Source organism: Vipera ursinii, assembly GCF_947247035.1.
Source record: "Vipera ursinii genome assembly, chromosome: 8".
Lineage (NCBI taxonomy): Eukaryota > Metazoa > Chordata > Lepidosauria > Squamata > Viperidae > Vipera > Vipera ursinii.
This window is the reverse complement of record NC_139519.1, coordinates 3086305-3102376: the sequence shown is the minus strand read 5'-3', so window position 1 is coordinate 3102376 and position 16072 is coordinate 3086305. Positions and strand designations below refer to the sequence as shown.

Genomic DNA, 16072 nt, shown 5'->3' with positions numbered 1-16072 from the left:
CGGCGAACATCGCATGACTTCTGACCCTGCTGAAGACAGTAAAACAAACCCCCGAGCCGCCTGGGTGGACTGCCCGGGGGGGGGGTTGAAGCGCCAGCCCCCGGCCCGCGTGGCTTTCTCTTCTCCCGGCATCGCAGCCCCCTTGGCGGACGGAGCCGCGGCGAGGCTCTCCTCTCTGCCGGGGGAGCCTCTGGCGGAGCGGGCCAGGGGAGGCGCGGGCGACCCGGGGCCTCCCTCCGGCAGCTGAGCCTCGCGCGAGGAGGGGACGGGAGGGCGGCTGCGGAGGCCTGCCCTGCTGCTCCGCCTTGGCTGGCCCGGGGCTGGGCTGGGCGGGCGTCGCTTCCCCTCCCCTCCCTCCCTCCCTCCCCTCCCCTCCGTCGGGCGAAGGCGTCGGGCTGGGCATGCATGTCACGTCCACCCTGCTGGCTGCTCGGGGAGGGGGACGCGGGCGGGGAGCTTGGCCGGCCGAGAATGACTCGGGCGTCTGGCAGGAGAAAAGCCCCCGCTCGCACCAGGGCGTCCGCAGCGCCGCTTCCAGGGGAAGGAGGCAAGATGGCTGCGCGGTAGCGGCGGCGGCGGCGGCGGCGGGCCGGCGCTGAGGAGTGCCGGGGCGGCGGCGGCGGAGCGCGGGCAGAGGCGGCGGCGGGAGGCCCCGGGGCGGCTGGCAGCGCGGCAGGGGCCGAAGAGGACTCGCGCTCGCCAGGTAAGCGCTCCCTTCTCTGCCCTGCCAGGCGGGCTTCTCCTCTCCCGTCTCGCCTTCTGCTTCCCGGGAGGCTCGGCTGAACGGAGGAGGGAGCTTTAAATCGGGCACCGCGGGCCCTTTTCGAGGCGCGAACCCTCCTCGCTGCGGCGTCCTCCGCTTTTCCAAAGTCAGTTCCCATACTTTTAGCGACCTTCCTCTTTGCAGCTGGACAAAAGGCAGTTGGCGCACCGGCACAAGTGCCAAGAGCGGCGGAGGAGCCGCGGCTTTCCCCGCTCTCTTCCGAGACAAAAGCCTGGATAAAAAGGGGTGGGGGTGGGACGACGGGTGCATGCCCGACTCCATATAAAGACAAAACACTCCGTAAGAAATTGTGGTGAAGCCTGTCTATTTGGGGAGGGGGGGTGTTTATGTCTCTGTGTAAGTTTTCTTTCTGAGCTTTTCTAAACCTGAAAAATGTCTACAATGATCTTTCCTCCAGGCTTATGACGGACCGATGGTAGTCTGTTCAGTCCTTTGCCACCCCCCCCCCCTCCGTACCCTGTATTGCTGGTGAAATTAGCGGAGGAGTCAGACTCTTCCTTAAGGCAGCAGCGATGACATCAGCCTGATGTCACTCAGCAGCTGCCCTAACTTTCCTGCGGTGCAGCTGAACTCCCGTCTCGGTCTAGCGACGGTGCAAAAAGCACCCTGGAGTTTCTTCATTTCGGGAGATGCCCAGAAGGAGATGCTTCGCGTAGTTTGGTCATTTATTTCTTCACGGCCAAATGTGACTTTCTTTCTGTGCCGAGATGACCTCGGTAGCCATTAGCTTGCCACCCAGGCGTAGGGGACCGATTTGTATCTCGGATCTGGGAGCAGCTCCATGGGAAAATCCCTAGGAGGAGTAGGCGGTTAGCGATGATGAAACTCTTAACTCAGCGTTGCAGCTTAGGGTGGTTGGAGGTTCTTGAGGAAGCTCTGCGGGGGAGGGGACTCAACTCCGGCCAGAGACTTTCACTATCGGCAAGAAGAACAGATCCTGCTAAGGACTAGAGCTGGTGCAAACAAGCAGGGATGCAGCAGCTGCCCGTCAAATTGTGACCGTCAAGTGACTGTGCGCAGAGCTGTTGGATGTTTCTTTAAGCGTTGGCAGCCATGTTACTTCGTGGGGTGGAGGGAACATCCAGATCCCATGATATCAGCACTCTGCCACGGAAGGAGGGAGGCTGAGATGCAAAGGGCAGGGGAGGGGGCGGTTCTGAATTTGCAGCCGAGCGAGCGAGCGAGCGTGAACAGGAGTGTATTGCCTCGTGGGATACACTGTGACTACTCTGAGGCTATTTGGGCTTCAAAGCCAAAGTTGTTTCCCTCCCATTGTTTTAAAATTATAAAACCGAGTGTTCGCTTAGTCTCACACTCTACTTAGAATGTGCTGGTAGACAGGTTAGCAAAGCTAGGAATTAATATTAAAATAACTAGGACCCACATTAAGCAGAATTATTCCTTGATTTGAAAGCATGCAATTCTCCTCTACCCTCCCCCCAGTCATTTTCTTTTTTTTGCTGTAGAAAATTCACTTTCGGGATCTCTTTTGAACCCATTGTTAACATGACCCCAAGTGAATGTCGATGAATACCTCTGTTACTGGTTCACCATATTGTAACTTTTACATTTTTAGTAATAAAACAATTTGTCCACAGTTTCAATATCCCTTTATTAATTTTTAATTAATTGTTCTTCTGTTTTCACTTTATTTAAGAAAGATGCTATTCTTTGGAAGGGAAACCAAGATATATTTTGAAAATACAGAATCATGGAATCCTAGAGCTGCAAGGGAACTCTGTCCCCTGCTCAGAACAGAACCCAGCATAAGCCACATGGCTGTCCAGCTTCTGTTTTGAACGGAAGCCAAGAGCCTCTCCAGTTTTACAGCCTCTTCCCCCACCCCAAGTTTTCTGCTTGATATGTCTGGAGATTCACCCATGTGTGATGCTGGGACTCAGCCTCTGATTTTGAGCCTTATAAAATTGCTGAACAAGGGAGAATACTTTTGTTTCATATATATGTTAGTCTTGTTTGTTTTTTATTTGATTGCCTTAAGCTTCCATGCCAAGATGTTTGACCATGCCTCTTCAGAATTAGTTGAAACATACAGCATTAAGAAATGATGTGGTGAAACCAGGGCTTTTTTTTGTCATGGAACGCCCAGAACGGAGTTCCGGCACCTTTTTTGGATGGAACCTTGTAGGGTAGGCAAGGCGGATTGTATGATGTGTGAGTTCCGGCACCTTTTTTTTTTTTTACAAAAAAAGCACGGTGCAATTGTGAACAAGTTGGAATTGGAAGAATGGGAAGATTCAGCTTCTAGTTCCTGCGATACTGGGGATCTTTGGGGAAGTTATTCTGAGCCCCAACATCTCTCACAGGGTTGTTGCTATGGGGAAAAATGGAGCTAGTATTCTATGTGCTACTTTAAGGTCCTGAATAAAAAATGGACTACGGGTAGTCCTTGACTTACAACAGTTCATTTAGTGATTGTTTAAAATTACAACAGCACTGAAAAAAGTGACTTATAACAGTTTTTCATACTTATGACCATTGCAGCATCCCCATGGTCATATGATCAAAATTCAGATGTTTGCCAACTGGTTCATATTTACGACGGTTGCAGTATCTTAGGGTTATGTGATCAGCTTTTGTGATCTTCTGACAAGCAAAGTCAATGAAGAATCCAGATTCACTTAACAACCATGTTACCAATTTAACAAATGAGGCTAAAGCAGTCATAAAATGAGCCAAACTCACTTAACAAATGTTTCACTTAGCAACATAAATTTTGGACTCAATTGTGGTTGTAACTGGAGGATACCTGCATAGTATACATTTAAGATACAAATACTGTAGTAGAACAGTGATAATGTTCTTCAGAAGTCCAAAAGGCTTCATGTCTCTTACTGCAATATAAGCCCCTGTGGAGAGGGCATACTTGGCCCCTGTGCTTGGACCTCCTGTTTTCTGACTTTTAATTGTAAGATTTGTAATTTAATGCAGTTCCTTTCATTCTTGGCAGCAGGAGACCTGAAAAGATGTTAATTAAAGATTGCAGTTAAATACCTAGATTTTAAATGTGCTTGATTGGAAGGTTGTGTCCCATTCTTTGCCCAGCTCTCAGTCGATGTCCTGTGGCATTAGAGTCCCGAAACATACCTTGTTCAGCCTTACAGGTTTATACATGTTTCTTTTTTGTTGCAAATGTCTAACACAGAAGCTGTATAACCGACAGATTAATTTTAGTTGTTATGTACAGTTGCCAGGAGACAGAATACAGGAAGAGCATGTCAACTGCAACGTTGCCATTGAGAACTAGTCTCTCAGCAGAGTTGGATATTGAGGGTCTGTGTCACTGAGTCATAGTGCAGTTAAAAATGAATATTTGCAAATTTTGAGTAAAAAAGGAGCCAAGTTATTTTTTGATAAAACTGTTGTGCTGTTGGTAATATTGCTCATCCTACATCATTACAATTCAAACATTGAAATCAGCAATCTCAGAATATTTGTAAAGGTTAACACATTTGCTGCTATAATTTGTCACATACCCTTCCTTAAAGAAAAATAATCTCATCCACATTGCCCACGCAGCGAGGAACTGGCCTTTCCAAAGCTTTGCCCTGGAGGCCCGTCATTAGCTGGGATACAGATGTAAAAAAGTGCCTGCGGCTTCAGACCTTCTGCTGTGAACACCTGCAGGCAGGTAACTGAGGCAAGGCAAAATGGAAGTAAAGGAACAGAAAGAAGTAACTGCGTGCCCTGATGATTTTGGGAGAGAAGTAAATGCAGAGATGGGTCTGCTGGGACTAATGGCTTGGCCCTGTGGCAGAAATTCTTCTGGAGATCCAACTTTGCAGTCAAGCTTAACACTATATGCATTACAGGCATGCTTTATGCATGGGAGGAGCCACCTGTTAGGTTTCTTCATGAAGGACAAAGATATTTGGACCCTTACCAATCGGGTTTCAGGCCCGGGCACAGCACGGAGACGGCATTGGTCGCTCTGGTGAATGATCTCTGGAGGGCTCGGGATAGGGGATATTCCTCTGTCCTAGTCCTATTAGACCTCTCGGCGGCTTTCGATACCATCGACCATGGTATCCTGCTGCGGCGTCTCGGGGGACTGGGAGTGGGAGGCATGGTTTTTCAGTGGTTCTCCTCCTATCTCCTGGGACGCTCGCAGTCGGTGTTGGCAGGGGGGCAGAGGTCGACCCCTAGGACTCTCGCTTGTGGAGTTCCTCAGGGGTCGGTCCTCTCGCCTCTCCTGTTCAACATCTATATTTTTATTTTTTATTTTATTTTAATTCCATTTATATCCCGCCCTTCTCCGAAGACTCAGGGCGGCTTACAAGCTTAGCAGTAGCCTTCATTCTATGTATATGCCTGCTTGTTAGGGCTTTTACACACACCCCAAGCGGCATTATTACAAAGTCAGCTTAATTGCCCCCAACAATCTGGGTCCTCATTTTACCTACCTCGGAAGGATGGAAGGCTGAGTCAACCTTGAGCCTGGTGGGATGCGAACCTGCACTAATTGCAGGCAGTTGGTGTTACTTAAGGAGGAATCAGCCCACTGCTCCACCAAGGCTCACCGCTGGGTGAGATCATTCGTGGTTTTGGAGTTGGGTATCATCAATATGCTGATGATACCCAACTTTTTATTTCGACCCCAAACCACCCCAGTGATGCCCTCGCTGTGATGTCCCGTTGCCTGGAGGCGGTTCGGGTCTGGATGGGGAGGAACAGACTTCAACTCAACCCTGACAAGACTGAGTGGCTGTACATTCCGTCTTCCCGGGACACCTGGGATGTTCCATCTCTTTCTATGGGGGGTGAGTTTTTACCCCCTGTGGATAGGGCTCGCAACTTGGGAGTCCTCCTAGATTCACAACTCACTTTGGAGGATCATATAGTGGCCGTGACTAGGGGGGCTTTTGCCCAGGTTCGCCTGGTGCGCCAGTTGCGGCCCTATCTGGACCGGGAGGCCTTATGTACGGTCACTCATGCGCTCGTGACCTCTCGCCTAGACTACTGTAATGCTCTCTACATGGGGCTTCCCTTGAAGACTACTCGGAGGCTCCAACTGGTACAGAATGCGGCCGCGAGAGTTGTCTTGGGAGTTTCCCGGTACTTCCATGTTACACCTTTGCTCCGTGAACTGCATTGGTTACCAGTTGTCTTCCGGGTAAGGTTCAAGGTTTTGGTTATGATCTTTAAGTCCCTACATGGCATGGGTCCGCGATACCTCGAGGACCACCTGCTGCCGGCATCGACTCCCCTCCGCCCTGTGCGTGCCCACAGAGAGGGCCTCCTCAGGGTGCCTCCGGTCAAGGAATGTCGACTGGTGGCCCCCAGGGGGAGGGCCTTCTCTGTGGGTGCTCCGGCATTATGGAACCAACTGCCGGTTGAGCTCCGGACGGCATCAGACCTCCGATCCTTCCGTCGCGGGTTGAAGACCCATTTATTTGAACTAGCGGGTCTGGCCTGATGGGGGTATATGGGTTTTTATAGGCTTGTTATTATTTTATCATTCTTGTTTTAACTTGGGCATTGATTTAATTGTTTTTTAATTTTTGTATTGTTATTTATATATGCCCTGTGAACCGCCCTGAGTCCCTTAGGGAGAAGGGCGGTATAGAAATCTCAATAAATTAAATTAAATTAAATTAAATTTGTGTGCTATGTGAAGGGATGGCCCTTGGTCTGGTCTGGGAGTCACTTCTAGACCTAACCTCTCTGTAGTGGAAGTGAGAAACTCTTTGGGAGGTGTTTGTGTTGATTTTCATGGAGAACAAATTATACAAATAAGGCATCTCTCTTTCCTTAATTTCTTCTCAGCAAATCCAAGTCGGGTTAAACTTTTATTCCCTTTTGTTAGCCTTGTTTTATGGGGCTAGGGCAACTTGGCACAGCCAGCTCAGCATCGTTGGCTCACTGCCACCAGCTCACCACTGCCGCCTCTGCCAACTCACTGCTGTGAAGTCCCCGCAAGACAATTCCACACAGCCAGCCTGCCATGGGGGCCACTTGCTGTGGCAGCTGGAGGAAGAGCCAGCCGAGTGGGCGGGTGAGCAAACTAGCGGGTGGGCAGAGCGCAGATCAGCAGTGGGGGCAGAGCCAGGCAGATGGGCAGAGTGGTGGCGGGAGTCTCTCTCTCTCTCTCTCTCTCTCTCACACACACACACACACACACACAAACCTTCTGCTGTGCTGAACTCCAGGGCCGTTCAGGGTTGGGACTGTTTGGTGGCCGTAGTAATTGGGCCATTTGGCAGTGGCAGCGGGTGGGGCAGGTAGCAGGAGGTGGTGGCTGGGCACCCACCCACCACTGGGAGGTCCATACTTGGTGCAGTGGAAGCAAATTGTCCCATTCTGTTGTTTTAGTCCTGACAGGAAACTTAAGAATTCTTTTACTGTCTCATATTAAGGTACCGTATATATTGCCTAGCTCTGAACTTCCTTTTTTCCCTTCCAAACATGCTTGAGATTCTCGATGCATTCCATGCAACTCGCTTTGCCTTGCCTGTACTTTGAGGAGGAGATGGGTTGCATTTACTGAGCAAATTTTTGGTGTCCAGCTGAGGTCTCCTTCCTTGAGAAAAAATATATTTAAAGCTGTGCTACACGAAAGAGCTGCAATTTACTGTTTTGGCATAAAAGACACGATGTTCTAATGAACTCACTCACTGTATCCCTGCCAATGATGCAAATGAAGGGATGGAGCTGTCTTTCGGCGGTTTTCTTAGGTCAGTCTTGTGCTGTTGGCTTGGGACGCTAGTTTTCCAGTGCCACAAATCTGGCGGCATCTACAGAAAGATCCTGGAGGTGGCTGTGACTAATTTTAGAGCACTGGACTGTGGAAGGAGCACTCCTCATCTCCTCCCACCAGTCTAGGGCTGTGGCCTCCTAGCGGGGCTGGCACTCTTGACTAGCTTCTGCTGCCCGCCGGCCCGCCCGCCTGCCCACCCGCCTGCCTGCACGTGGCTTGGTAGGTTTACAAACACTGCTGGCCCTGCATGCCTGCCTTTCCCTCTGACTCAGCAGACTCCAGCATAGTCCCAGGCTAGGAAGCGGGAAACTGAGCAACCCTTTTCTACCTCCTGGTCCTCCTGCGGCCTCTGTGGTGGCTACTACGAGAGGCATCGTGGTTCTCGATTCATTTGGAGAAACTCTGTAAAAGCCTGCAGTTTTCAACTTTGGATGTCCAGACCCTTGCCGGTTATGATTGTTCTTGTGGTCCACCAATGATCTGTGATCTTGCAGGGAAAGGGGCTATTAACAAGTTACCTTGTTTTGGAATAGGATGTTTGCAACAGAGGGACGTAGGTGAGGCTGACTTTGCAAAAAATGTGAATTGCTATGTGGGGAGGAAGGACGGCGCTTGTGTCTTTTTGCTGAGTGGACTACTATTTTCGTTAATTGTGCTGCAATGGATGGCACTGTATTTTTTCAACATTGTATAGTTTCTCTGGCTGTTTTTTATGTTGTACCTGGAAAAAGAGAATGAGATAAATTAAATCTGATGAATTGTGATGACAACAGATCTCTCTAGTCTTTCTCTTCCCTGATGCTGGGATCTCTAACTACAATTTTGAGAGATTTGATGGGATCCTCTGCAAAAATGCCTGCTGCCACAGAGGTCAGTTAGAGAACCCTGAGCCTTCCTTTTTCCCCCTTGGGATTCTGCTCCTAAGGGCCCTCCCTCCCACACGGCCCCCAGCCCCTTCCCTAAGTAAACTGGAACAAATTTACATACCTTATATACATATCCTTGTACAAACATTTGAGGGTTTTGGAAAAAAAATTATATAGGGAATACCCTAAGTTTAACCTTGTTAACAGCATTTGAGAATGCAAATGAAACAGTGCTGCATAAAGAATTATATTTTTGTTAATGCTGTTAGAGACTTTACAGCCCATGTTTGATGCAACAATCTTGGCAAAGTGCCCTAATAGAGGAACTGCAGTGGGGGAAAGCCTGCTTGGCATAGCTGACTTTCTAACAGCTTGGCATGGCTGTACTGAACATGCACAAGTGGGCACCAATTAATATGCTTCTAATAATTTATAGTCTGAGATTTATTAAAAAGCATCTTGTCCTTTTCGATGTTATTCTGTAATAGTTTATTAGCATGAGCGATATTCTATTGTACAATAGCAAAGTTATCTCACTGTACTGGGTAATGAAATTTAATATTTAGAAAAGGGAACCTCTGGCCCGGGGATCCCCTGTTAGGACCAGTCCATTAAGAGAGAGATGCAGGGGGAGCCTTTGGAAGGGAAGGGAGTGCCAGAATGTCCCTCAGCTCATCACTTCCACCCACCCGCCCAAAGACAGCCTTTTCCAGAGGAATTATTCTTAGCTGGGAGACCCCAGACAGGAAGAGGATTGTGAAAGCTTCATGTTGCTGGAGAGTAGCATTATCTTGGCTGACCTGAGAGAACATCTTTTCGTCCTTAGGGCCGTGCCAGAGAAGAGGGCAGATCTAATAAGGGATTGATCACAGGGGACCCGGCCAGGGGGCATCCGGCCAGAGGTCTCCATGGCAGCTGAGATCTGTCTTGCAGTCAGGAAGCGCTGTGGGAACAGCTGCTTTGAATCCCAGAGGAGGCTCTGTGCTGTCAGTCAATGCCTGTGCGGTCCCACTTTTCAGCCTCATTCCCGGGATCCAGCATGAACAGGCCTTGTGCACTTCTCTTTTCATCTTAATGGGAAGCAGGGTACTTGTCCAACTGCAAAATTGTGTGTGTGATTATTAGTTACATTTTATGCCTCCCAAACTCTCAGTGACCCTGGAGGCATTTGGTATTTGTTAGCAGCAAAGTACGACTCCCGCTGAGGATTCTCTCTGGGCTCAGGTGGTGGCCAGGAAGGGCAAGTGTGAGTTGATTGCCATACTCTGCGAGCATCAACAGTCCAGAGCAGGGCTCCCCAACCCCTGGGCCATGACCCAGTACTGGACTACGGCCCATTTGGAACCAGGCCGCACAAGCGGCAGGCGAGTGCGCACCTCTGTTTGTGCGAGCAGCAGGCACTTGCATATGCATGTGGATTCCCAAAAGAGGTTTCAGAATTCCAGATGTATCCACTACTGCAAAAAACTCATATACTAAAGGGAAAACTGCATTGCTTTCCAGTTTGTAAACCTCAAGGTGCTGGTAGTAATCTACATGGGGTAGGACAGGATTACTTGCTTCACGCCTGGTCATCCTGTCCTAGGGCTTTTTAGCATGTGAAAGTTGAGTCAGTTAGCAAGGCTTCTGCTGCTGATTTGATGAGGTCAAATGTGGCAAGCTGTAAGAATTAGTTCAAGGATTCCTCGGAGTCCTCAAGAAAAGAAAATCTGGCATGAGGTGTGGCAGACATGCTGAGCATGAGATCGTGGCATCACCACTTCTTTGCCCTGCTTAACCCTTCAGCTCTCCAGGGCTCTTCTGGTAGTAGAGGCAGCTTCTGGAGCAAGTCAGACGGCTCTTTTCATTTACCAGGAGAAGCTGCAGGGAGGTCCTTGCAACCATCAGGTCCTGTTGCCAACAAACAAAAAAACAAAAACCCACCATCAAAAAGTTTAAAAAGACCTACTTGGGTTAGGGGGCAGTTCTGTGTGTGAAACTGCATGGGAGGAAGATCAAACAGGAGCAAGGTGAAAACATGAATATTTAGAATAGGAATAGAATAGAATAGAATAGAATAGAATAGAATAGAATAGAATAGAATAGAATAGAATAGAATAGAATAGAATAGAATAGAATAGAATAGAATAGAATAGAATAGAATAGAATAGAATAGAATAGAGATGGAATTTAGAATAGAGCTGGAAGGGACCTTCTAGTCCAGGAGAACCTATACCGTCTCAAGACAGGTGAATGACTAGTCTCTTCTTAAAAACCTCCACTAATGGAGCGCCCACGATTTCTGGTGGCAAACTGTTCCACTGGTTAATTGTCTTCACTGTTAGGAACTTTCTCCTTAATTCCAGGTTGCTTCTCTCCTTGAGTAGTTTCCAACCATTGTTTCTTGTCCTGCCATCTGGTGCTTTGGTGAACAACCTGGGCCCCTCTGCCCTGTGGCAGCCCCTCAGATACTGGAACACTGCTATCATGTCTCCTGTATTTCTTCTTTTCTTTAGACTGGCCAAACCCAAGTCCCTTAGCCGTTCTTCGTATGTTTTAGTCTCTAGGCCTTTAATCATATTAGTTGCTCTTCTCTGAATTTTTCCCAAACTGTCAGCATCTTTTTTGTGATATGGTGACCAAAATTGGCTGCAGTATTCCAGGGGTGGTCTTACTAGGGTTTCATAAAGCGGTAATAATACTTTGCGTGATCTTGATTCTATGGCTCTGTTTATGCAACCCAGGATTGTATTAGCTTTTTTGGTTGCTGCTGCACACTGCTGGCTCATTGTCAAGTAATCGTCCGCTAGGACTCCAAGGTCCCTCTCACAGTTGCCATTTTTGAGCCAGGACTCACCCAATCTGTATTTGTACCTTTGATTTTTCCTGCCTAAATGTACTTTGCTTTTCACTAGTCCTGCTAGTTTAGTGTCATCTGCAAATTTGATGAGTTCCCCTTCTATTCCCTCATCTAAGTCATTGATGAAGATATTGAAGAGGACTGGGCCTGAGGCAGAACCTCGTGGTACCCCATTGGTTACTTCTCTCCATGTGGATGTAGTACCATCGAGGACTACTCATTGAGTACCATTTGTTAATCAGCTACGAATCCATCTGGTGGTGATGTTGTCTATGCCACCTTTTTCTAGCTTACCAAGCAGTAGATTGTGGTCAACTTTGTCAGATGCCTTACTGAAATCTCGGTATACTATGTCCACAGCGTTTCGCTGGTCTACTAATTGGGTCACTTTATCAAAGAATGAAATAAGATTGGTTTGGCATGATCAGTTTTTAACAAACCCGTGCTGGCTACCTCTTATAAGTTTGTTTACTTCTAGTTGTTTGCAGATCAACTAGATGAAAAAATATTGCCTTGTTGATTGCACCAAGGAGGCCCTATTCTACACACACTTTTCTCTCAAGTTATTTCTTTTTCCCTTCAAAGCATTTGGAAGCTGTTTGGAAATATACTTCCATCTGCCTCTGAAGAGATGAGCAAAAGGCAATAGTGCATCCAGTAACTTCTCTGAACACATTTCTACATGCTGGTGTTGATCTTTCAAAGATAATCCCAATGAGTTTTGGTGGTGAGATCTTTCCCCCCCACTCCGATGTACCATGGTTTGCCCCAAATGGCTCTTGGACAAAGCTTTTTCAGGAGCCGTGTCCTCTCCTGTCTTAAGGAGAAACCGGGTTGCATCTTGGCAGGGCTTGGGCAGAGCAGGGGAAACAGCAATTGAATGTGTTGCTGTGTGCAGGTGTCCCAGGGGAGGGGGGAGGAGTGAGGCTGTGATCTTGCAGTTGTGACCTCCCTGTTGAGTTTTCATCTGCCTCCCATTCAGACATCCCTAGATATGCGCACTTGACCTGAGTTTTGATTTTTGTTGGCTTCTGTCTGTGGTGTTGGAACTCTCTCTTAGCGTCTTCTGATCCAAGAGTTGGAAGGGACCATTTACAGCACTTGGGTTCCCTCCCCCCTCCCCCCACAGAAATCCAAATTAAAACATCCTCAGCAGTTGTTAGCCTGGCTTTGAGCACTCTCAATGAAGGGAAGGCCATCACTTCCCTGGCTCACTGGTTTGACTGTTAATCTACTATTATTGTTAGGAAAAGTTTCTAATATTCTGTCCTGTGCTTAGAATGAGGGTCTCATTCTTTTTTTTATGAGATATACCCAATTTCTTAATTTCCCTTCATTACTGTCCTGTCCCCTGATCATCTTTATTGCCTTTGTCTCCAAGTCTAATTTCTCCTCTGTTTTTAGACCTGCAGGTAGAGACATCAAAACAGAATAGGAATAGATTAGAGCTGGAAGGGACCTTGGAGGTCTTCTAGTCCACCCCCTGCTCAAGCATTTACCATTTCAGACAAGTGGCTGTTCAATCTCTTCTTAAAAACCCCAGTGATGAAGTGCACACAATTTCTGGTGGCAAGCTGTTCCACTGCTTAATTGTCCTCACTGTTCTCTAGACTAGCCAAACCCAAATCCTGTAACCATTCTTATGTTTTAGTCTCCAGGCCTTTGATCATCTTTATTGCTCTTCTTTGCACTTTTTCCAAAGTCTCAAAATCTTTTTTGTAACATGGTGACCAAAATTGGTTGCTGTATTCCAGGCGTGGTCTTAACAAAGGTTTTATAAAGTGGTACTAATACTTCATGTGGTTTTGATTCTATGCCTCTGTTTATATAACCCAGGATTGTATTAGCTTTTTTAGTTGCTGCCTCGCACTGCTGGCTGATACTCAAGTGATCATCCAGTGCAGGGGTAGGCAACCTCGGCTCTTTGATGACTCATGGACTTCAACTCCCAGAATTCCTGAGTCAGCTGACTCAGGAATTCTGGGAGTTGAAGTCCATGAGTCATCAAAGAGCCGAGGTTGCCTACCCCTGGTCCAGTGGAACCCCAGGCTCCCTCTCACAGTTACTGTTTTTGAGCAGGTCTCAATCTGTACTTAAACTTTTGGTTTTTACTGCCCAGATATAAAATCTTGCTTTTCTCCACATTAAATTTCATGTCGTTGGATAAGGCCTATTGTTCAAATCTGTCAAGATATTTTTGGATCCTGAGTTTGTCTTCTGGGGTGTTGGTTAGTCCTGCCAGCTTAGTGTCATCTGCAAATTTGATGAGTTCCCCTTTTAGGTAACACTGGTCTACAGATTTTGGAAATTATCGACTTCTGAGATAAAATGTGTTAATTCTTACATTTTGATTAGATGAATTAGAAAACAGAAGGTAAAGGTGCTGGTTGGCTAAAGTTTTCGAGATATTTCACAATAAAGATTTATAAACAGGTGAGTATATTTGCCTACAAGCGAGAGAGGTGTCTAATAATTATTAGACGCCTTGTCATGTCTCGACAAAGTATGGTAGAACAACAAAAATGGTACCACATGGAAGTGTATAAATTTATCTTCACTTTGAGACTAAAGATTATTATCTAACTAATTTTTTGCTCTTTTATTGCAAGGCACATTTGTCTTGGTCAGATCTATGCATCATATAGCTATATCTGATGGCTTGTGAAAGTGTCATTTCCAAGGAACAGTGGCATGATATTTTCCCTCAGAAGCCAAGATGCCTTGAAACTGTGTAAACAATGCAGTTATCTTCTGCTACAGGTGTGTTGAGGTTACATTTGCATCTCAAAAGGGCAGTATGATAGCAGTGGTAAAAAAGGCATACCACCTTTATCTTGGATGCAAAATAAGGGATCAGGACAAGAGTTGGGCATTACATTACATTATTGTTGCATTACATGTGCAACTTATCTGCATCATTGGCTAAACAAGAAGAAAACAAGAAGAAAAAGTCCATGCCTTTTACAAATAGCAACTGCTATTTTTGCATGGTTCTCCAATTGTAAAAAGAGATCTTAAGAAAGAAGAAGTGGACCGTGGAATATCCAAACACACCATCCGCACTGCATCCTGTTCCCCATGGTGAGGACTTGCCAATTCCAGATCCACCAGAATCCTACTCTCTAGACTCAGATAATGATAAAGACGATGAGCAAGATGCAGCTGATCTGGAGCTGTTTATGTCAGCGGACCCAAACTTTAGCCCACCATATGCTCCTCCTGAACCACATCTGATTTCACAGAGTGAAATAAATGACCTGGTCACTGATTTGGAATTGCCTAAGAGTAAGGCAGAGCTACTGGGCTCCAGATTACAACAGTGGAATCTCTTGCAGAGTGAAAAAGCATGAAAATGTTACATGAAAAACCAATCAATGAATGGAAAGTTATGTTTATTGGTATCAATAAAAAGATAAATTTATAATGATTGATGTGGCACCATTCTCATTGCTATACAGTATCACATTTTGTAGAAAAGTTATAGAGCATAATTGCACATCCCTCTCGTACTTTTGAATTATTTTGATGCAATTTTGACCTGAAGCTGTATTTTGGAAACTGGAGCCAATTAGTACTCAGAACTTAAGTTTCCTTTATTAGTGACCCAATTCTGGTAAAATTTAGTTACTTTCATTTTTGAGGCCTTTTCCTTGTAGACCAGTGTAATTTATGAAGATATTGAAGAGTACTGGGCCTCAGACACAGCCTTGTGGTACCCCACTGCTTATTTCCCTCCATGGAGACATAGTACCATTAAGGACTACTCATTGAGTGCGGTTTGTCAGCCAGTTACAAATCCATCTGGTGGTGATGCTGTTTCTCTCACATTTTTCTAGCTTACCAAGAAGTAGGTTGTGGTCTACTATATTGAATGCCTTACTGAAGTCTTAGTATACTATGTCCACACATTTCACTGGTCTACTAATTTAGTCATTTTGTCAAAGGAAGAAATAAGATTGGTTTGGCATGATCTCTTTTTAACAGACCGATGCTGGCTACTAGTTTGCAGATCTGTTTTTTGATTACCTTTTCCAGGATTTTCCCAGGTTAGGCTGTTAGGCTGATTGGTCTGTAGTTTGCTGGGTCTGTTTTTTCTTTTTCTTTTTTGAAGATGGGAACCACATCAGCGAGCATTTCCAGTGCTATCCAAAAATTATAATTTTTATCTCTGCAGCCTGAAGTTCCATTTGCCTTTTTCATACCTACATTATACTGCTAGCTTATAGCTGGTGTTTAATTAACTTCTTAGCCAATATTTTTTTTTGCAAGTACTATTACTAAGTTAGGTTACAAACATCCTGCATCATGAAGTTTGGTTTCTGTTTCCTAAGCGAAAGACTCTGCCCTTGTCTCTCTTAAACTGCATCTTTTGCATTTCCCTAAGTTGCCAAGAACACTTAAAATTTTAATTCTGTCTTCTGAGCTACAATTCATTCAATTCATGTATACAAATATTGAAGAGTAACAAGTCAAGACTGAACCTGAAGGCTCTTTCCAGTTGGATGAGCAACTACTAAACCCAAGTATTCTGAGCTCCTGTTTGTCTGCTTGTCACACAATCTGTCCACTCTTAATTAGCTTGCTAACCCCCAGATCATGGAGGATAGGAGAATTTTGCTGGATGTGGAGAATATGCATTTGTTTTTTATCTTTGTTACTGATGGTCCCTTGCCAATAATGTCAACAAAGTGTAGCTGTTTGGGTAACAAGGAAGGCATTGGCTGAGGAAGAACAAGCTCTAGAGTGTGGTGGTTGTTGTGATTTGGATGCCAGATTGCGGCAGCAGCAAGATGGGAGCTACCTGTAAGAGGCAGAGAGCTGAGTCCTCAGCTGGAGTGCCTTTGCACTGTTCTGGGAAGTAGTGTGGT

At 46.2% G+C, this 16072-nt stretch overlaps 1 protein-coding gene across 1 annotated transcript in view; it reads left to right on the top strand.

The window, feature by feature from the left end:
• Positions 1-439: 439 nt before the first annotated feature.
• The window catches only part of TET3 (tet methylcytosine dioxygenase 3), an 88969-nt gene continuing 73336 nt past the window's right edge, over positions 440-16072 (top strand). Inside the window, exon 1 of the mRNA XM_083368588.1 lies at positions 440-703. The gene's annotated coding sequence lies outside the window, so the exon portion shown is untranslated. The remainder of the gene's footprint in view (positions 704-16072) is intronic.